The following is a 12,745-nucleotide window of genomic DNA, read 5'->3' as shown; positions in this document are numbered from 1 at the left end:
GCATTTCTGTGAGGTCTTGGTGGAGGGGAAATCCCTCAACCTGGAAAACATCATGGGGCAAAGTGGGGATGACCCCGCTGAGGCTGCTGTGCCTCAAATATTGGAAGACGTTGTCACCGCATGTGAGTGGCTGGCTGAGGTGCCATCTGTTCAGGAATTACTGAAGGTGATCTAGAGTCTGAGACCAGGAAAGGCACCAGGCAGAATGATCTCCCAAGCGAAATGCTGAGGAAGGGTGGCGTTTGTACACAGAATGCCCTACATGACATCATGACAACAGTCTGGAACACTGGACGGGTTCTGCAGGATTGGAAGGATGCCCTGGTGGTCCCCCTCTTTAAGAAGGGGGACCGCACAGATTGTAACAACTACAGGGGCATCTTACTGCTCAGTGTGCTGGGAAAGGTCCTGGCAAGGATTATTCAACATTGCCTTTCCAGAGGTGTAGGGAATTCCAACAAGCACTACATCTCTGCTTTATTGACTTGGTCAAGACCTATGATACCATCAGTAGGCCTAGGCTCTAGGTTGTTCTTCGTGCTTTCGGAGTCCCTGATTCTGCTCATGATCATTAAGGACCTTGATGATGGTGAGCGGGCCCGGGTAAAACTACGTGGCCGGGAGTCGGAGCCATTCCCTGTTCACCTTGGGGTGCGACAAGGATGTCCTCTGGCTCCCACATTATTTAACATCTATTTAGACCACGTAGTTCATGAAGCCTTCGATGGCTGTACAGGAGGAATTTCCATTTGGTACAGATACAATGGGAGGCTGATCGATGCCAAGGTGGGGTCAAGGGATGACTTTCTATTGGTCAACCATATTATGTATGCTGATGATCTGATAATTGCTGCTCACTCAGAGGAGTTGGAGGTGCTGCTGCTGAACCTGGAGCATGCCACTAAGAGATGGGGCCTTACCATCAGTCCCATGAAAACTAAGCACGTGACTGGGCATTTTGTACCATCAGACACTCCACCCCCACAACTCCCAATTGGTGATGGGGAAATTGTGGAGACAGTGGAGAGTTTCCCATACCTGGGCAGTGTGCTCATTACCAGCTCCGGTTTGACAGCAGAGGTTTGACTCGGAATCAGTCGAGCAGCATTATCTTTTCATCGGTTGCGTAATGCTGTGTGGAAGCTACCTGGTCTGTCGCTCCACACGAAACTTCAGGTCTTCTCGGCCACAGTCATTCCCTCCCTTCTCTACGCTGGCGAAATGTGGACCCCCCTAATGGAAAATCTTCGCCGGTTAGAAACATTTTGGCTGACCTACCTATGATCCACCCTGGGTTTAACCAGGCTGGAATGTGTGAGGAGCTCACAAATCTTTGAAATATCTGGACAAATCCCATCGATGAGCTCCTTCGGCAGGCAAGGCTGCATTGGCTGGGTCATGTAGCCCGCATGCCCAGCTACCGCATGTGTAGTGGGTTCGAATTAGGTGCACACACGACTCCTTGGGAGGCAACGCTGATTTATTAGAACGGTAAGTAATATAACACTGCACATAAGGTGGTGACCACCGACCTACTCTAGCTAACACACACTTCTCAGATACTCTAGCGTGACCCAGCCAGGTGGGCTACTGCCAGGTCCGCTGACTGGAGGCTTGACTCTTCTTGGCGTCTTCACGATGCATCTTCGTTCTTGATACGGGCAGCCTCGAACCTTGTGAGGAGGCTGCTTATATGGGCCTCGGCGTGCCCGGGCCCCACCCCGGCCACACCTCCCTTCGAGAACCCTCTCGAAGCCCCCCTGCTGTCCACGTGCCCTCCGAGGTGCCCCCTAGGCCCCCGGCCCCCACTGGGGTCCAGTCACGTGTCCAGCCGGGGTCACAGAGAGTGCCACGGCCTCACACCACCCTCGTGGCCTCCCGAGCCCAGAACCGGCCCTGACGTCATTCCCGCCTCCAGCCGGGATGACGTCATGCGTGTTTGTACACAGTAGTGATGCTACCATCACTACATCACCCTCCCCCATGTAAAAAACCAGCCGTCTCGGCTGTGACAATACAGAAAAAAAACAGTGTGCCTCCAACAACAACGTCAACAAACAACCGGCAACCAACAATAATCACCCCGAGAAACATATGTGCACACACCGAGAGGGGGGGAAGGGAAGAATGTATGGAATGAGGGGAACCAACAACAACATGTACACCAAAAGAACTGGTCAACCCACTTATCCCTCAGCACAACCCATCCGTGTGAATTTGTACGCATGCACCGACATATGAATGTGGCTGCTTGACAACGGTGTAGGCAATCAACAAGGTGTGAGAGTCATGGACAGCGGCCAGTCTTCAAACGAATTCGCGTGGCCGCGCCTCCAGGGGAGGCGAGCACGCTCTCCCTGGAGGTCCTGGGGGAACTTGAAAAAGGCCCAAAAAGGGCACGGCCCCTCTCCAGGAGTTGGGCAACAGGATGAGCAGGAGTGACGTACGGGCGCTCCACTCCTCCCTTCGAGTCCACATCCGGTCAGCACAACCGGCGACTCCAAGGGCGGCAGGTGCAGGAATCCTGTGACAAGAAGAAACCACCTCCTGAGGCACAGCACCACAAGTCCACGCCTCAGCTCGTCGGACACGACAGCCACCCAGCCCAGGGAAGTGGAGATGATCGTATTCCGCCCGGCGGAAGAAATAAAAACAAAAATACATAGATTCCGACGCGTTGGATGCACAACCAACACCGGTAAATCAAACCAAAACCACACAACCACCCCATAGATGGCAGGGTCTCACACCGCCCTGTTACCGTTCCACCCCACAGGTGGCAATAGGGCGAAGACCGAAAGTCTAACACCCACCTACAAACACCACTTAACATTCCGGACGTCTCCCTACGTCCCAGGTCAAGAAGTCGCACTTCAGGGTCGACCCATGTACTGGCTCAAGGAAGTCACTCTTCCAAGGTCGAGCCAGTATGCTGCAACCAAAGGTACAACCGTTGGAAGTTGTACAACATCCCGGGTCAAGGAAGTCATGCTTCCAGGTTGACCCATGTACTGGGCAAAGAAGTCGCACTTCAGCGTTGCCTCAGTATCTACATTTTTTGTAAAAAAAATGTTAAATCGACGTGACAAAAATAAAAATGCCTGCTCTTGCCCAGAAATGGTTCACACAAATACCCATGCACGCACAAAATGGCGGCAGCATGCACGAGCCGCATCCCCTGCGGTTTACCGCGCTCGCACAACTCAGAAGCCCTCCCTTGAAGGCCAACCCAGACATCTCATGCCACTCGCTAGCACCCCCCGCCTTTCCGACGCGCACGTGGTCGGCCGTATCGGGGGAATGATAACCCAGTCTCTCTCCAAGACTCGCATCGCAGCATGTAGCTGTTCCGACCAAGCTGAGAAGACACAAGAACACCCCTCTCCAGGACTCGCATTGCAGCAATCAGCTGTCCCAACCGGGTTGAGAGGACACACCAACCCCTCTCTCCAAGCATCGCATTGCAGCATTTAGCTGTACCAACCGAGCTGAGAGAGCAACTCACCACAAGCTCCCTGAGCCTCTGGCTCACTCTCTCAGACGCGCCTCGGAGTGTCTCGATCTCCGGGCCGCCAGGTCAAGCCATCAGCCACACCATGACGGGACCACACTCGTGTCAACACGCAACAATGACAGGGGGGCATTCTGGTCAGGATCTTTGGCCCAGATTAGCCACAGCCAGCAGCACAATCCAAATCACTGGCACCATGTCATCATCACAATTTAACGATCCGTTCCAAGGATCACAACAATGTACGTCACAACCCGTATCAGTGCAGAGAGACAGTCTATGCAGTACATACAGTCCACACATCGCGATCTCGAGAAAAATCCCATACAATCAACACTTCGTTAACAAATGTGGCACAAGCTATATATTAACAATCACGAACAAAGCTCCATACAAAGCATACATTGTTAACACTCACAAGCAAAGTTTCGCACAGTCACACATTGACAACATTCACGAGCGAAGCTCCATACTGTATATCCAAAAACAATCGCGACTCCGCAACGGCAATCAAACAAAGTGTCAACAAATCATTAACCCGGCAATTCACTGGACCTTAACGGAGCCAAGGACCCCCCACATAGCCGAATTAATCATTAACTGGCTCCTTAAGATAACAATCCCGACGCCGTACTTAACAACACTGTTACAAAGGAGACACACGCACGGGCGCCGCGTCAATCTGCCACGCACCCAACCCAACTAACACGCTTCGCAACCCAGCGAGTAAAAAAAAAACACCTAATCGTAACCCGGCGCACGCGAGTTGGGTGAAGTGTTTTTAGGGCCGGGTGCATTGTGTCACGACTCGCCTGAGAGGCTGTGAGGAACGGAGGCTGCACTGTGGAACTTGAAGACTCTTGGACGGTGAGCACAGGATGCCACCAAGACGGCCCAAGATCTCCCTCCACAGGCGTTGAGAATGGCGGGAACGGCGTTTTGGCGGGAACGGCGTTTTGGCGGGAACGGCGTTTTGGCGGGAACGGCGTTTTGGCGGGAACGGCGTTTTGGCGGGAACCGCGTTTTGGCGGGAACGGCGTTTTGGCAGGAACGGCGTTTTGGCGGGAACCGCGTTTTGGCGGGAACGGCGTTTTGGCGGGAACGGCGTTTTGGCGGGAACCGCGTTTTGGCGGGAACCGCGTTTTGGCGGGAACGGCGTTTTGGCGGGAACGGTGTTTTGGCGGGAACGGCGTTTTGGCGGGAACCGCGTTTTGGTGGGAACCGCGTTTTGGCGGGAACCGCGTTTTGTCGGGAACGGCGTTTTGGCGGGAACGGTGTTTTGGCGGGAACGGCATTTTGGCGGGAACCGCGTTTTGAGGGGAACCGCGTTTTGGCGGGAACCGCGTTTTGGCGGGAACGGCGTTTTGGCGGGAACGGCGTTTTGGCGGGAACCGCGTTTTGGCGGGAACGGCGTTTTGGCGGGAACCGCGTTTTGGCGGGAACGGCGTTTTGGCGGGAACGGCGTTTTGGCGGGAACGGCGTTTTGGCGGGAACCGCGTTTTGGCGGGAACCGCGTTTTGGCGGGAACGGCGTATTGGCGGGAACGGCGTTTTGGCGGGAACGGCGTTTTGGCGGGAACCGCGTTTTGGCGGGAACCGCGTTTTGGCGTGAACGGCGTTTTGGCGGGAACGGCGTTTTGGCGGGAACCGCGTTTTGGCGGGAACGGCGTTTTGGCGGGAACGGCGTTTTGGCGGGAACGGCGTATTGGAGGGAACGGCGTTTTGGCGGGAACCGCGTTTTGGCGGGAACCGCGTTTTGGCGGGAACCGCGTTTTGGCGGGAACGGCGTATTGGCGGGAACGGCGTTTTGGCGGGAACCGCGTTTTGGCGTGAACGGTGTTTTGGCGGGAACGGCGTTTTGGCGGGAACCGCGTTTTGGCGGGAACGGCGTTTTGGCGGGAACGGCATTTTGGCGGGAACGGCGTATTGGCGGGAACGGCATTTTGGCGGGAACCGCGTTTTGGCGGGAACCGCGTTTTGGCGGGAACGGCGTTTTGGCGGGAACGGCGTATTGGCGGGAACGGCGTTTTGGCGGGAACGGCGTTTTGGCGGGAACCGCGTCCCGACCGCCCGCCGAGATGGCGGCCGCGCGTGCACGATGCGCGCGCGCGAATTTCCCGCCCAGGCACCCGTAGCAGCAGCAGCGGCGGCGGCGGCGGCGTCCTCTCTCCTCCAGCTCCGTCGCTCTCTCTCTCTCTCTCGATGGCGGCGAAGCAGCGACGTGATGTGCGTGCTGCTGCCCCGCCTGCAGCGCCATCTCCCTCCTTCACCGAGGCTGCAGAACCCCGGGGCTGCCCCGAAGATGATCGTCTCGCCTCCTCGTCGTGTGAAAGCGAGCAGGTAAGTTGTAGTAATCGTGCACATATAATAAGCTGACTAGGATAACACCTAACGTTATTTATTTTTCCGCAACTTCTGACACCAAATGTAGTGGGTTCGAATTAGGTGCACACACGACTCCTTGGGAGGCAACGCTGATTTATTAGAACGGTAAGTAATATAACACTGCACATAAGGTGGTGACCACCGACCTACTCTAGCTAACACACACTTCTCAAATGCTCTAGCGTTAATCCAGCCAGGTGGGCTACTGCCAGGTCCGCTGACTGGAGGCTTGACTCCTCTTGGCGTCTTCACGATGCATCTTCGTTCTTGATACGGGCAGCCTCGAACCTCGTGAGGAGGCTGCTTATATGGGCCTCGGCGTTCCCGGGCCCCACCCCGGCCACGCCTCCCTTCGAGAACCCTCTCGAAGCCCCCCTGCTGTCCACGTGCCCTCCGAGGTGCCCCCTAGGCCCCCGGCCCCCACTGGGGTCCAGTCACGTGTCCAGCCGGGGTCACAGAGAGTGCCACGGCCTCACACCACCCTCGTGGCCTCCCGGAGCCCAGAACCGGCCCTGACGTCATTCCCGCCTCCAGCCGGGATGACGTCATGCGTGTGTGTAGACCCGCGTGGTCATGACGCTCCCCCGCATAGTGACGTCACGCTTGTGCGTGTGTACACAGTAGTGATGCTACCATCACTACACATGCATAAACAGTTTTTGTTCAGCCGGATAAAGGCGATTGCGGCACGGGCTAGAGAAGAGATGGAGTGATCTGGTACAAGAGGATGTGGAGCTGAGTGGACTTGCTGATGATTGGTACTTGCAGTGTCAAGATCGGCCTCTGTGGAGCAGGCTCGTGAAATACGCTACTGGCCAGTTGGAGGAATTCGCCCTCCAACAACAACGGAGGGCAGAGGAGCAATGCTCACAACAACAAGTGGAACGCCGGGTGGCTAAAGCACAGCAATTTGGCACAGTAGGGGGCACAGGTGGTGCATTAGCCAGCCATCTCAGTCAGTAGACCCGTGGCACCTGTCTGCCCTGTGACCTCCTGCCTGCGGGTGTTCGACACTTTACGTGGCCTCAACGTGCACATAGCCTGGCACAAGCACCGTGGTGACGTCACCGCCACTTAGTGGCGAATGGCGGTTGTTGTGTGTGTACTAGTGTGTAGCGTGTGTGTGTGGAACGGTAGTGTAGTGGTTAGCGCGCTGGATTCCAAACCTGGCGAACCGTGTTCAATTCCCAATCATGGCCAACACCACCAGTGACGATTGTCTGAACCGTTTCTGGGCCTCCCCTAGGTCGACTCAGCCTCAAATGAGTACCTGGTGCGGTGTGTAGTAAACGTTGCCAGTGGGGAGACAAAGGCGGTCGGGCGTGGTGCTGGCCACCCACCACCTCGTGTACCGTGACGGCCTTCATTGGTGCTACTCGCTAGCAGCACTTGCGCCAACAGTTTGTTGGGGCGATTCCATTTTTGAGGCTATATGGGGGCTCTTTGTCTTTGTTGTCTGTGTGGAGCGGTGGCATAGCGGTTAGCGCCGCTGGCACTGGCCATGACCGGGAATCGAACTCCGCTCGCCGGGTTCGTAGCGCAGAGCGCTAACTGCTGCGCCACCTCTCCCCAACAACATCAAGCGCCATTGCCACTAAGTGGCGGTGACGTCACCGCGGCGCCCGTGCCAGGTTAGGTGCACTTGAAGGCCACGTGAGGTGTCGATCGCCCGCTGGTGGGCAAAGTTCCCGTGTTTTGGTGGTGGTGCGGTTGGGTAACCGCCGGGCACTTGCGCCGGTATCCCAGTTGAGCTTTGGAATTGTTTTTGTCGGCGCACGATAACGACGTGCACCTAGCCTGGCACCAGTGCCGCGGTGACAAAAATAAATATCCTACTTTAAAAGGTACCGTACTTACCACGTATATACATCAAGTGGTGATGTATATACGTGCAGTATTTTCATTGTCTAAATTGTAGTATGTAGTGTATAATATTCGACACTGAAATCAAGCGTAGCTACTTGTTTTTGCCACGCTACACACGGTGCCGATCGCCGGACTGGGTCCGCAGCCTTTGGAGCGATTGTTTGCCGGTTTTGCCGGATCGGCCCAGGACCGCGGACGGATAATGTTGGGAGCAGCGGGATAATCGCGCGCCGGATAATCGATGATCAACTGTGTGCGCGTGCAGAATGAAGCTGAGAAGCTTGGGCTATTTATTTATTTATTTAACTTCCATCGCGGTTGCTGAGCTCAGGTCCAAATGCTTCCAAAATACCAATGGCCCTGTTGGCCAAATGGGGTGTGTACAAAAAACCCATAACATACAAACACATCACCACATGCAAACCCATCCAGACCAATGTAGTACCATGTTGACCCACGGGGAAATCCACAGAGACTCATAGAGACCCATGTGGTCCAATGGGAACCCATGCAGGCCGGTGTGGACTCACAGGCCCCGTTGCGTCCAAACCCATCAAGACCGCTGCAGACGGGTGTAGACCTATGGGGTCCCCATGGAGACCCGTGGGGGGCCCACAGCACCCAGTAACCTACAAACCCATTCAGAACAATGTAGAACCACAAGGATTCATAGGGACCCGTGGGGACTCATAGGGACCTGTGTGCACCGATGAGGACCCTTGGCGACAGACAGAGACTCATAGAGACGCATGTGGCACCAATGGGAACCTTTGCGAACCCATTGAGACCGATTGTGGGCCAATGCAGACCGGGTGCATATTATATGTGTAGAGATACCGGGGTAGGAGGCATTTTGTTCACTTAATTTTCGAGAAAATTATATGTGGTGGTCACGAGGGTGCCGCTAAGTATCATCGGTAAGGTTACTTACATTTACATAGGGTGGCTCTAATTTAGACAGAGGCTGCTCTTCCCATGTGACCCACATTGGGTCCGGTATGGGGCGCCACGGTGGCTAGGAGATGTTAACTACCTCGCATGGTGTACAGGAGGATCGTGGGTTCGATCCCGACCCTGACGCCTACTGAATATGTTTACTTCGCGTGTTTCTTTCTCTCCCCATGGATTTTTCTCCGGGTTCTCCGATTTTTTTCATCTCTCCACATTTAGAAACGTGGGTTTCGAGTATTTGGCTGCTGTAAATGTCCACGTGCTAAGCCAAGGATGGAGCTCGCTTGAGATGACGTTTACTCACAGCCGGCTCCTTTGTTTACCCTTGGCTCGTGTCGCAACATCAGTTCATTTTATTTATTAGGTATAGCCCTGTGAGCCATGCGGTTCTTGAATCGGGTGCAACCGCAACATGCAAAAACATGAACGAGAAACATCTTAAAGTGACTACTATCATACTTGGAAGCCGCCCATAAATGAGCCCCTATTTTGCTCACAGAACCGGTTTAAGGAGGGCCACGCTAACCATAAACAAAACAATTTCCATCTGTTTATAGCTACGGTGTATTGTGGAGGCGATTACGATACGAGCTCGGGGAGGCATTAGCGAACTGAAACCCCCATCACTAAGTCAACGGCGACTTCTCTTATTTTCAACTGGGTCGGCCCAGTTGAGTGGTCATGAATTCAGCGACCTGAGTTCTATTGAAGGTCACGGCTAACATCGGTGGCGAGAGCAATAATTGAACGGGTCCTGGTAACCCCCTTCACCAACCCGCACTGGGTATGGTCAGGCAAGGCGTTAATCTCTGCGGTGAATTGAGAATGTAGCCGTGTGTTAATCGTGTATTGGCAATTGATGACTCGATCTATCAGATCGTCTGCTGCGTTCCCGTCCGTACTGTGTCCAGCCACCACATCTGCAGGTCACGAAACTTATTTTATACTCTTTGGTTCTTTCGGTAAAGTCACGTAGGTATCGAAAGAACCAAAGAGCATGGATTCCTGCAGTCACGAAAGCTTCAAATCAAGATTGAAACTTATTTTGTCACACTGCTCGAATTTGGAATTCCTATCGTATCTTATCACAGTTTCCAAAAACCTTGCCGGTTGTTCCTGACCACCTGGCGTTAAGGTGCAGCCCTGAAATTGCTCGGCTCACGCCACCGTTGGTAGAAGAGCGTCAACTGGAGGAAGTGGGGAGAGGATATTCTGGTCTCCACTTCCACGCTGGCCAGGCGACTTGGAACACTGTGGTGGTGTTCCCGTGTCCTACCACCACCACCACTCTTGTACCACCAGCACCCGTGTACCACCATCGGTGTACTACAACTATCCGTGTACCACCACCACCACCACCACCACCCGTATACTACCACCACCCGTGTATCACCACCACCACCCGTGTGCCTCCACCACCACCACCACCCATGTACAACCACGACCACCCATGTACCACCACCACCTATGTATCATCATCACCCGTGTACTACCACCACCAGTCTACCACCACCCGTGTACCGCCACCACCACCACCCATGTATCACCTCCACCACTGCCACCCATGTACCACCGCCACCCGTGTACCACCACTGCCGCCCGTGTACCACCACCACCACCACCACCATCCTTGTACCACCACGACCACAATCCATGTACCGTCACCACCCTACTGGGTAGACAGAGGCGGGTAGGGGATGGGGGGAGCGGGGGGTTGTAGGGTGATGAGGGCGTTATGTCTGTATGTTGCAGCGTACATAGCCAGCCGTAGGTGCGGGTGAAGGAGAACCAAAATAAACTAAAATCAGTTTTAAAGAAATGAGATTTCAATCTAGCTTTAAGCGACGTAGAATGAGAATAAAATAATAAATTTATAAAATAAAATAACACAATAAAATTCTCACGACGTTTCGGCCACAACACAAGCGGCCTTCAGACAGTCTCGTCCCTTCACCTGATGAAGGCCGCTTGTGTTGTGGCCGAAACGTCGTGAGAATTTTATTGTGTTATTTTATTTTATCATTGTATTATTTTATTCTCATTCTACGTGACTTTACCGAAAGAACCAAAGAAGATGAATCCTTGCAGTCACGAAAGCTTTAAATCGAAATTTAGATTTAAGCGGTTACTTGCCCACGTCATTGCGTCGGGCAGATTCAACCCGTTGCAGTCTGCGTATCAGAAGTTCCACAGCGGTGAGACGGTGCTACTGAAGATCACCGATGACCTCTACAAGATCACGGATGACCTCTACAAGATCACGGATGACCTCTACAAGATCATGGATGACCTCTACAAGATCACGGATGACCTCTACAAGATCACGGATGACCTCTACAAGATCACGGATGACCTCTACAAGATCACAGATGGCCGGTGCAACGCAGCTTTGGTTGGCCTCGATCTCTCAGCCGCGTTCCACACCATCGACCGTGAGACACTCATCGGGCGTCTAAGGTCAAGGGTCGTGTGTCGAGTACGACACTGAAGTGGATTAAGTCACACCTCGACGGTCGATCACAGTTCATCAAACTGGGTGGCGAACATAAAGATAGGTTTTCCCCTTTCTGGCAATTAAACAGGTGATAAGATTTTGATTTAAAGCTTTCGTTACTGCAGGGATTCATATTCTTGGTTCTGTCGGTAAAGTCACGTAGAAGGGAAACAATAAAATAATAATTAAAAAATTAAATTCTCACGACGTTTCGACTGCAACACAAGCAATCATCATCAGGTGTGAAAACAACACTTTTTAAAAATTTACTTGCTGTGGTTTTCACACCTGATGATGATTGCTTGTGTTGCAGTCGAAACGTCGTGATTATTTTATTGTTTTATATTTTAATTATTTTATTGTTTCCCTTCTACGTGACTTTACTGAAAGAACCTAGAATAGGTGTTAAGATGTTCAAACACATGTTCCAACACCCAACAGAAATATTTTGCAAGGAATCAAGTTACTGCATTAACCACACACGGTACTTGTGGTGAGCATGCTCCGGTAATATTTGCCCGGAGAATGTTTTTTGTTTGCATGTTCACCACAAGTATCGTGTGTGGTTAATGCAGTAACTTGATTCCTTGCAAAATGTATATATATGTGGTGTGTGAACATCTTAACACCGTTTAATTGTCAGAAAGGATAAAGCATATTCATACATGTGTAGAGGCGTTAACTACTCACTGTTCGATAACCTGCATTGCCACCAGGTATCAAGGGGGCAGTACAGCGTTACCTCTCTCTGTGTACATAACGGTTGGGGTCAGACGAGGTGAAGTGGATCGTAGCCACAGTTGGGGAGAACCAATCAGACAGTGCCACGTGTGAGTGTGGGATTGGTTACACTTGGCCACAAACGGGTATAAGAAAGGGTGACCGCGCAAAGCGCGGGGAGTTCCCTCCCTACACGAAGACCGAAGCCCGGGCTGAAGACCAGCTAGGACCCTGGACCCGGCCTCCCAGCCCTTCTGAGGGTTAAGGCTCGGCGTATCCAGTGGTCAGGACCCACCGGGCCAGCGGTGGGTCAGATAGCCTCCCCTAGGTCCCAGCTGGAATAGGGTAGCGATAGACGTGCAAGTCCCGCCAAGCTAGGAGGCTGTACCTCCTTAGGTATCAAGGAGACCTGTGTGTAGGTTACGCTGAGTCCGGAGGCTGTACCTCCTTAGGGTATCGGGGTGAGGGGACCGTATACCCCTCTGTGTGTTTAGGACTGTGTGGGAAGGGAATTACAATAAACAGAGTGTGCCTCATAAGAAGTTTATTCGTCTTCATAAACACTACACATGGGTGAAGAACAGCCATCGCCTACATCAGTGGTTCTTAACCTCGTTGGAGGTACCGAACCCCACCAGTTTCATATGCGCATTCACCGAACCCCTCTTTAGTGAAAAATAAAATGTGATTTTTTTCAAATTCAAGACATAGATATGTTTTTTACTGGTACACAAAATGAGCCGTGCATGAACATTACCTTGTTCAAAGAATAAAACCAACACAATGCATAAACTCACAACAAATTACATACCTGGAAAT

Source organism: Petromyzon marinus, chromosome 66 (genome assembly GCF_048934315.1).
Source record: "Petromyzon marinus isolate PM22_M1 ecotype Great Lakes invasive population chromosome 66, UKy_Petmar_22M1.pri1.0, whole genome shotgun sequence".
Taxonomy (NCBI): domain Eukaryota; kingdom Metazoa; phylum Chordata; class Hyperoartia; order Petromyzontiformes; family Petromyzontidae; genus Petromyzon; species Petromyzon marinus.
This window is presented reverse-complemented; position numbering follows the sequence as displayed.